General features: G+C 45.9%; 1 protein-coding gene across 2 annotated transcripts in view; it reads right to left on the reverse strand.

Annotated features, from left to right (window-relative positions):
- Window positions 1–9920, reverse strand: part of Med27 (mediator complex subunit 27) — a 173172-nt gene that overhangs the window by 43697 nt on the left and 119555 nt on the right. The window lies entirely within an intron of this gene.

Here is a 9920-nt window from a genome sequence, read left to right on the forward strand (position 1 = left end):
AAAAAAAAAAAAAAAAAAAAAAAAAAAGCAAGAAGGTCTGGAGATGCAGTTCAGCGATGCCACACCTGCATGGCAAGTGCAAGGACCTGAGTTCGATCCCATATAAAAAAACCAAAACCAAAAAAAAAGCAGTAAGTGGTGTTCCATTGTGTGGCCGTTTCATCATCTATCCAGTCACTGTCCTGCCCAGGCACTGAGGTTCTTCCAATGTTTGTCACTGACAAATATCTTCAATTAATAATGGTGCAGGCACACACTCATATGGTCGGGCATGTCTTCAGGGTGGAGTCCCAGATCAGCGCTGGTGAACCTATGGCACGCGTGCGGAGGTGTAGAAAGTGCTAGAAGGTTCGCCACCACCCTCCTGGAAGGAGTCCTGCCGGTCAAAGGCCAGTACACCTACGGTCTTTCTGGACACCGCTGGTCCTTCCAAAGCAGGCGGACACATCTTCGTACCCATTACCAAGGGAGGGTGGCCTGCGCGCCCAGCCTCGCCGACACAATGTGTTGCTATACTTAACAAGTTTTGCCAGTCCGGCAGTGGAGAAATGGTACCTCAGTGAAGTTTTAATTTACATTTCTCTAACTATGGGTAAGGTGGAACATCTTTTCATCTGTGTAAGAATCATTTTTAGTGAACTGACTCTTTTCTTCATTTTCGATCCCAGTTTTGATCATTGTCCCTTTAACATTAAAATACTGATTTGAGAGTGATTAGTCCTGTATCTATATTGTTGCAAATATTTTCTCCCAGTTTGCCAGTAGTCTTTTGATTTTTTCATGATGCCTCTGGTTATCCAAACATTTTCCTTTATGTGGCTGTGGCCCCGCTGACTTGAACTACTGGGTTTTTAAAAGCAAAACATTTATTGGTACATTTTAGATCCACACAGTAACACGCTGTTGGTGTAGTATCCTTGGGTCTTCTGGTCTACCTCTCTCTGCTTGGTCCCCTTGGTCTCCTGGTCTACCGCCCTCTCCTGGCCTGGCTGGCTGCCTATAGCCTGTGCCACACTGCTCGAATCATGGAGGCTCTGAGGATGTTTCAATGCCCAACAGGCTTCATTTATCTTTTTGCTGTTTTCTCTTTTTCACATATACTGATAGGGAAAACTTTTATAAATAGTGAAAACCTATAAAGTTTTACAATGTAAAGTGGCTTCTGCTGTCTCTAACAGCAGCTTGCTTTGTTTAGCTCAGAACTAATAGACCCCAAAGGCACTAACTGCTGAATGAGGCATTTGTTCTCACCCTGAGATAACAGGAATAGATGAACTATTTTGTGGCTGTGACTTGCACTGTAAGGATGGCATGTGGCCAGCCAATGAAGTCGAGCTGCAAAGCCCTATAAAAGGAGTTGTAACCCAGTGCATCATCAATCCAGGCACGGCCCCCATCGATGGATTCACTTGTTACTTTACCTCCATTTTGCTGCCCCTCTGTGTGTCATTTACTGATTCCTTCTGTAACAATACTACTTTCTCCACATGAACATTAACACATTTCAAAAATCTTTTAATATGAAGTTAACACCTCTACTATATGAATGATACATGTGGCCTCAGTCTGATCATAAAATTTCATAGTTATGTGTGTTATATTTTCAGTATTTCTAAGTGACGTTTTCTTTGTTTATTACTTAATTGTTTAGGTCTTTACTTCTGCTCTCATGCTGACCTTTGTATGTACACGCTGTAGTGCTCTCAGACCCGTTTTCTTGTCTGCCACTTTAGCCTCTCTTTCTCAATGTCTAGTGGCTTAAAACCTCAAGTGTGTGTGCAAAACAGATACACTTCCTGTACTTGCATTTTTGTGCACTTCTCCTTCCACCTTTTGTGCAGGTTCTTTCTCCCCACCACTTGTCTACTGCTCCTGCATCAACACTGAAGTGCAGCCCACGCCTGAGACCGCCTTCAGGACAAGCTCTCTACCCTCTCGTGGGGGCAAAACCCTCCTGCCACGAACTCCTCCTGCATTTCCTTGACTCGGATTTTTCGGAAAAGGTTTCATGGTTGTCTTGCTTTATAAACTGCTTTGAGGAGTACGGGATCAGGTGGATTCTTTTGCCCTTGTGAGCAATTTAGATTTTTTTATTTGGGAGCCTTGAGATTCCTTAAACCTCTCCTCCTTTGCAGACAACAGTATATTACATCCCTAAAAATGTGGGCAGCATATTAAGTAGCGTTCAGTGCTTACTTTTACATTTTGGGAGGTAAAATTTGCTTCCCATGAAATGCACAAATCTTGAATGTACCATTCTCTAAATTGTGACAAATGTGTACAGCCTTGCCACATCACAACCAAAATACAGAACATTCTTACCATAAAATGCAGTGCCAGTGCCTGCACCTCCTTTCCTCTAGGTCAGCACTGCCTCAGTTTTACTCCGAGTCCGGGTCTACATGAGAACATCACGGAGATGAAGGCACCCAGGGTGCTTTCCTTTGTATGAGGCATTTTTCACTCAGCAAAGGGTAACAGTGAGAGTGCAAGTGATAGCTCAATAATGTGCTTTGTTTATTTCCTGTTTGCTAACTCGTAAGTAGTATGGAGCATGGCTATTCTTGCTTTTCTGACTGTATTTATGGTGAGCTTTTTGTAGCTTTATTTGTTCTTGTTTCTCTGTAACGTTTGGGATCATGTGAAGAAACTGGGCTTCAGGGAGTCATCCATCATACTTCTGATGGCCAGCATTTCAAACATAAAGAAATTGTTTAATAATCATGCGAATATAAAATGATCATGATTTTGCTGTATCTGCTTTATCTAACCATTTTTTCTTCCCTTTTGTGGATGGTTATGGTAAAGTATTTTGAAGTAAGCCTCACACACCAATGTCATCTCAGATCTACATATTTCAGTATTTGACTATAGAAAATATAGATCCCTTTAGTTTCATAGCTTCCAAGCCATTACTGCACCTAAAAAACTAACGATTTGTTGCTATCATTTAAAATTTAGACCATGTTCAAATCCTTCGGATTGAGTAACAAGTTCTACAGTAGTTTGTTTGAATCAGAATTCAACAAGATTTATACTTTATGTGTTTGCTGTCAGGACTCTGAAGATGGCCTCTCTGTTTTTCCACACATCACTGAAGAAACGTAGTCAGTTGTCTAGTAGAAGGGCCTACATTCTTTTCTTTTTTTACTTTTTTTTTCCTATCTCAGGTGTTTTAGACACTAGCATATTTCTAATCACGTTACTGCCACTGCAACAAATATTTTGGAATGATTTTATTGACATTTGGTCTGATACATTGTTTTGAATATTCTTTCTTTTTTTTCTCTTTGAGATGGGTTCTCCTTACGTTAGTTATTCAGGCAGGCCTCAAAATCCTAGGTCCAAGCCACCCTTCTGCCTAGCTCCCATATAGTTGGGCTACAGGCATGTGATGCTCATTCCCCCAGCTGTTTTGAATATTTGTTTGTTTGTTTGGTACTGGGGATCAAACTCAGGTCCTTGTGCTTGCGAGGCAGGCAGCGGAACCACTGAGCTAAATCCCCAGCCCTTGAATATTCGTAATAGCTGAACATTTTTCTCCTTAAATGTTTTAGTCTCAGGACCTCTCTACGCTCTTGAATGTTATTGAGGCCCTCTAAGAGCTTTTGTTTCTGTGTGGTATTTCTATTGATATTTGCAGTATTAGGAATTAAAACCAAGAAATGCTTAAAACACGAGACTGACTACTTGAGCTCTTAGGGTCAGCACGGTGATGCCATCTGTATGCTATGCCGTCCCTGGACAATCCCCCTATGAACCTGTGAGCTGATAAGAATCAAAAGGGACAGCAATGCTTTACGACTGTCACAAAGTAGTTCTGGTTTCCTGGGTCCCTTAAGGGTCTCTGCAACCCCTGTCCTGAGACCCAATTTGAGAGCTATGCCTTTAAGAATGGGTTCTTGGAAACAAATGTCTTTGGAGTCAGATTTGGTCAGACTCTTTTTGTATATCAAAAGTGGAGAACCATAAAAAAACAACTTTTCTTATCAAGTTTGTAAAATGGGCATTGGTGGTACAGTGGTGAGCATAGCTATAGCTGCCTTCCAAATCTGTAAAATGGTAGTTTGAAAAAAAAAAAGTATTTCACCAAGAATTTCAGTAATATTCTATGCAGTGACAAAAATGTTAAAAACCTGAGTGTGAATTCCTATAGTGACTGCTGTTGTCACATCACAGAATTTTAGTGCTGTATGCGTTCAAAATGCCTGAAGGACCACTCAAGTCACTGTCTAAGAATTTGTATGTTTGGGAAAAATCTGTTTTTCTAAATTGCTGGTGGGTGTAGATAAGTGCGACTGCTTAGGAAAATATGCAGGCATTTTCCTGGGAGGTGGAAGCCTGGGCTTCCCCGCCATGCTGCTTCCATTCTGGGCTGGACCGTTCCTGGAGGGGCAGGGCTCTCCTGGCCACTGTCCTACACGTGGTCACTGGTCTCTGCCCACTACGTGCCAGCAGCCCTCTCCCCCTCGTGACAGTCAACACCAGGCGGCGCACAGGTCCAGAACCACTGCCCTCCACCAGCAATCCCCGCTTCTACAAGCAGATCCCAGAGAACTTCAGCCCACCGGGACCAAGGAACACAAGGTTCTCTGTGGGGCTGTCACACCACAAAACCCATAAGCAAATCAAATGACCACTGACAGAACAACAGATAGCTGAATTAGGATATAATTCGACAATGAAACATTTCCTATTAGAAAAACAAACTACTGGTAAACCAAGACTGTGAATGAAATTTAGTTTACAAAATGGAGTGAAGGGCCGGGGGTTTAGATCAGCAGTTCGGTGGCCTGTCTTACAAGCGCGAGGACCCGCGTTCGATCCCCAGCACCCCGCCCCACCAGCCAAATGGAGTGAATGCCACCTGCCTTTCAAGCACAAGGACCCGAGTTCAAGCCCTGGTACCAAAAAAAAAAAAGTGAAAAGATTAGTTCATGAAAGTAATACACACTGCCTTTAGAATACACTGAGTTAAACACAGGAGACGTGGACGGTTTCATTTATGGGTACATAGATGCGTGACCCCCCCAGCGGTAAAGGGAGGACTGACAGCCTCCCTGGGGGAGCGGCAGCACTGGCACGTTCATAGCACTAAGTATGAAAGGGGCGTGCCTGGGTCAGCAGTGACGCTGCCGCCAGTAAGAGCTCCGGTTATTCCAAACTTGTACACCTAAAGTCACAATGACAAAATCCTCACCGAAGCCTGGCCCTGTCCCGTGTCCAGCCACCCTATGGGCAGCCCAGGGGCACGATGGGCTCGCGGCAGGCTTCTCCTTGTTTTCCACACACTGCCTGGAAGGCTCAGCTGTTGGGCTTGACCCCAGGGCCACTGCCTGGGGCCTCCGTGCAGCAGGTGAGGCGTGGGCCCTGGCCTACACCACACTCCGAGCAGGAGAACCAGGTCTCAGTGCAGACAGCGAGCAGCTTAGCCGTCAACCTCCTCCCTCTCCGTAACAGCTCAGGGCAGAGGAACGTGAGGCAATGTGTCCAAAGGCTTTAGGAAAAAGATGTGTCGTGCAAGCCAGGCGTGATGTGCTACAAACTGAAGGTTAGTTAGAATGTGTGTCTAGAAAGACCAAGGAGTGAGCTTTAGGGTTCTTTTTCTCCCCCTTTGGTAAATCAAATAACATCTAAATAAAGATTATAAAATATCAAGGTATATTTTAAATATCATGACAGAATCTTCTTTTTCTTCTTTTCGTGCATTTTTATACTTAGTGGCTCTGTCAAAATGGGAGATTAATATTTTAAATGCTGAGAGAAGCCAGCAGCTTGTTCCAGTCTCTGACTCAGTTAAGCTCTTACAATATTTTGACTGCTTGTAGAAAATTAATAATGGGATGTTAGGCGGTAGATGAACTGAAACTAAATATCAACACAGCTAGATTTATTTTTGGATGACTGAGCTCATCCCTTCAAAGAACAGAAGCAGGATTCATTATATGATGAGTTATTAACTTACACAACACCAGAACGGCCCCCAGACGGAGCAGAGAGCCACAGCGCAGTCCAACATTACATAAGAGGCTTGAAGTCGAGCTGTCACATTAGCCAGGATTTGGAGCGTGCAGGCCACAGCTGATTACCAAGGCTCACAGAGACACCAGAAGTTAAGCCAATAACTGTCCCGTTGGTTTCAGGGTCAAACTAGTTGCCGATGCCTTACCCCGGCTCTGCCGAGTAGCCTGAGAGCAGAGCCCTGTGCCCGGCCAACAAGACAGGTGCTCTGCTCTCTGCCTGGCGTGTATGCATTCAGGCAACGTGTACTGAGCACCTGCAAGTGCTTGTCCTCCCTCCCCTCCTTTCCCGTCTCATCTCTGATGTGTGCTCATCCTGTAGGCCTCGAGGTGAAGAAGATTCGAACTTGTCCTTATGGGTCCAACACCACCTGGGCCTGAAGGTGATGCTCCTGCTTCTGATGATGCTTCCTGGCCAACAGTGAGAGGCTGGTTAGGCTGCAGATGAGCCAAACTGACCTCAGCTTCCTAAAACGGAAGCCTCCCAAGTGTCAGTTCGCCCCTGCTCTCCACACCACTTCTGCACTACAGAGACTGCTGGTGATGGCTCTGGGCCCTCACGTTGCAGATCACCATCATGCATCACACAGGCTCTCCGCTGCCTGCACCGGCGGCTTGGGGAGGGAGGACACCAAAACTGGCCTTTGTCCATGGTCTGTCTGGCTGGAGTTCAGCGGCTTCTGCTGTTTCCCTTCCAGACAGATGCATAAGCAATTCGAGAACCCCTCTATCCTCATTCACCAAAGTCAAAGAGATTCTTAATAGCAATGAAGTCCACGGAACATGCTATTGAGGAACAAGCCTGGTAACAGGAGCCACTTCTGGGCCCGTCTGGGTCCCTGGGTGGGGGCTACGTTGTCATAGTTCACCATGTGGGTGGCTCCCAGGAAGAAGTACCTCCCTCTGCTCCCTCCCATCTCCCTAGCCCAGGCATGGACTCACACAGCCTCCATGGCTTGTACCAAGGCTTGGGGCAGGAGACTGCAAATTCAACCCCAGCCTTGTGAGACCCTGTCCCAACAGAAAACATTATTTAAAAGGGTGCAGGATCTAGCTCAAAATGAAGGTACTGGGTTTTTCCTGGGGCAGGCATGCATGTGCGTGTGCGTATGTTGTGCTGGAATGCTTACAACAGTATTATTTGAGAGCCTACCCTGGAAAGAACCTCAACATATCTTGACAGAGGAAGAATAAAGTGGGGTCCAGAGTGAAGTATTAGGCAACAATGAAGATGACCAAACTAACAGATGCAACCAACCGCAAGACCCAGCCCAAGACACAGTGCACATAGTGGGTGCTCTTTTTATAAAGCTCTGATTTGGGACACTTCCAGATGCACACACATGAAGCAAACCACACTGTGAGAGGGAGAAAGGGGGCAGCCCCCGGCCGGAGGTGACCTCAGGGGGACAGGCAGGGGTCGAGGAGAGGCACACACTGGCTCTCTTCTGCTTCTCAAATCACACGGTGAGCACAGGGGTTTATCTGAGCTTTATAATTTACAGATCATTCCATTTATTTCTTTGTACCACTCAAATGACATAAAAATATTTAAGAAAAAAGAAAAACCCCAAGCCTGCAGCCTGGCAGTGCAACTTTCTCACACCACCACTTGAGCTGTGCTTGTGTCTGAGCTAGGCTGGGTCCCAGAGGCAGGAGCCTGGAGAGAGGCCGACTTTCTCCTTCCGATGAAGACAGTCAGGGCTACTACCTGAGGCGGCCAGGAGGACCAGGGGAGATGAATGCGATGTTCGCCTATCACTGCGCAGACCGCTGCTCTCTCTTGCCCTCCGCTCGAAGGCCTCGACAAGTCATTTGGGCCCTTGGGCCCATAAAGGACACTGTCCGGTTCCAAGTCTGGTGCTACTCTGGTTTCCATCCCCCATGGCACAGCACCTGTCATTATGAAACCACACCGCAACACCAAAAGCCAGCTTTTTCCTTGCTTCTGTGAATTAGGCCAGGTTTCTGCTGGCTGCACATGGGAAAGGCACAAGCACAGTGCTTCTTCAGCCTGGGGGGTGGGTCCTGGGACAAGGCAGCTCTGTGGCTGTGTCTGGTCCTGCTCTACCAGCCTCAGTGGCTGCTAAAGCCACCCAGAACACATCGTGTTCCAGACATTCCAGAATCACTTCCAACTCTTGCCCGTACCCTCTGTCCTGCTGCTGTGCCGATGGTCCGGGTGTCCACTGACATCTGGGCACGAGGAACAGGCGAGGTGGTGGGGAGGTGGCAGCTGTCGGTCTGGATTTCCGTCACAGGACCTGGAGTAGCAGTAACAAACTGCCTAGAGACTCACAGCCTAATAAAAACACCACTTTCAAAAGCAAAAGCCAAACAAAGTGATTCTATTCCATGTGTGACCACCCAGCCGGCCATGTGATTCCGAGCGCAATCACCCCCTTCTATCCCTGTAAACAGGCACCGCTGGCTGTGAACGCCGTGTCACTGAACACAGGTAAGAATCAGCAGCTAGAAGCACACAGATCTGAATGAGCCCCTGTGAGGAATGAGCTACAACATACAGGGGCTCTTTCCTTGAACGGCACCCCCGGTCCCCCATCAACCCTCAGAACATAAACTCCGCGGGAAGCACCAAGATGCCGCGCACAGGTGCGGTGCACCGGAAGCCCGAGTTCTCAGGAAGAACCCTAAGGTGTCTGGCCTGTCTGCTGACATCCCACTCAGTCCGCTCACTCCCTTCATGCCAGATTCCCACCCTCACCGTGAAACGGAAGCCCAGTGACCCAGAAGTAATTTGAACAAACCTATTTCACAAAGGACACTTTCATTTTTATCTTCATTAACTCTCTTGTCCCTATCAAGTATGCTGAAAGCATGATTCATGCTTTGGCTGGGGTCTAGAGGACGTTAAACGTAGGCGATGTGTACATTTAATGGAAGCAGAAAATACTTCATGCTTTGTAGACAGATACCTTTATAGAAAGAAAACTTTCTTTTCTATCAAAAGAACGCATAACACCTTCTCTGTACTTTAACCGAAAGAATTTAAATAAATAGCAATGTTTAAAATTTAAAAAGTTCTATAGTAAAAGATACACCACCATTAATCCCCTTCAAAATCCACCCCTTGCTTCCAAGCCACTTATCCTGTTGTTCGTCTTGAAGTCTTTTCTGTGTCTTTACCAGGTTTGATCAAAAACAGGGTGACAGGATCGGGGATTTAGCTCAGTGGTTCCAGCTCCTGCCTCGCAAGAGCAAGGACCCAAGTTCGATACCCAGTACCAAAAAAAAAATGGGTGAAGGCTGCTGCTGAACGTCATCCAGTGGGAAGGCAGGCTCATAACCATGGTGCGTCCTCATTCACCAGATGTGGCACTGTGCAACTCCTGGCTCTTCCCAGTCAAATAACCATGAAAGGGAAATGTGTTTTTTGTTTTTTTTTTAAATGGTACTGAACTCAAAGGACCTTGTACTTGCCAGGCAGGTGAGGTGCCACTGAGCTACATACCTGGCCCGAGGGGAAATGTTTTGAATGAATTCAGGACGTTAAGACTCTCATGAAAGAGAACTTCTAAAAAGTGGCAAGGGTGATGGGATAAGCATGTTCAAACCAACCTGGAGGATTTTGAGGGAGATTCTCAGCCAGGTGTCTTCTCCTGCAATAATTTGGTGTGTGTGTGGGGGGGATTTAACCATTCACTGTATTTTTTTTTAAATCATACCTTATAGTATGATCTACCATTTTGGGTCTACTGTATTTCCAAAACATACTATCTTTGGTGAATTCATAAAAATACAAACATCAGTGGAGCACTTGTGAGGCCAAGCTGCTCAGAGCAAAGCCAAATCAGAAAGAACAGAACCAGAGGTCATCGGTGACTCAGAAACTTGCTTCATTTATGTGATTTTTTTTTTTTTTTTTTTTTTTTTTTTTGG

This window comes from Fukomys damarensis, unplaced genomic scaffold (genome assembly GCF_012274545.1).
Source record: "Fukomys damarensis isolate Sample0158 unplaced genomic scaffold, DMR_v1.0_HiC HiC_scaffold_36, whole genome shotgun sequence".
NCBI classification, from domain to species: Eukaryota; Metazoa; Chordata; class Mammalia; order Rodentia; family Bathyergidae; genus Fukomys; species Fukomys damarensis.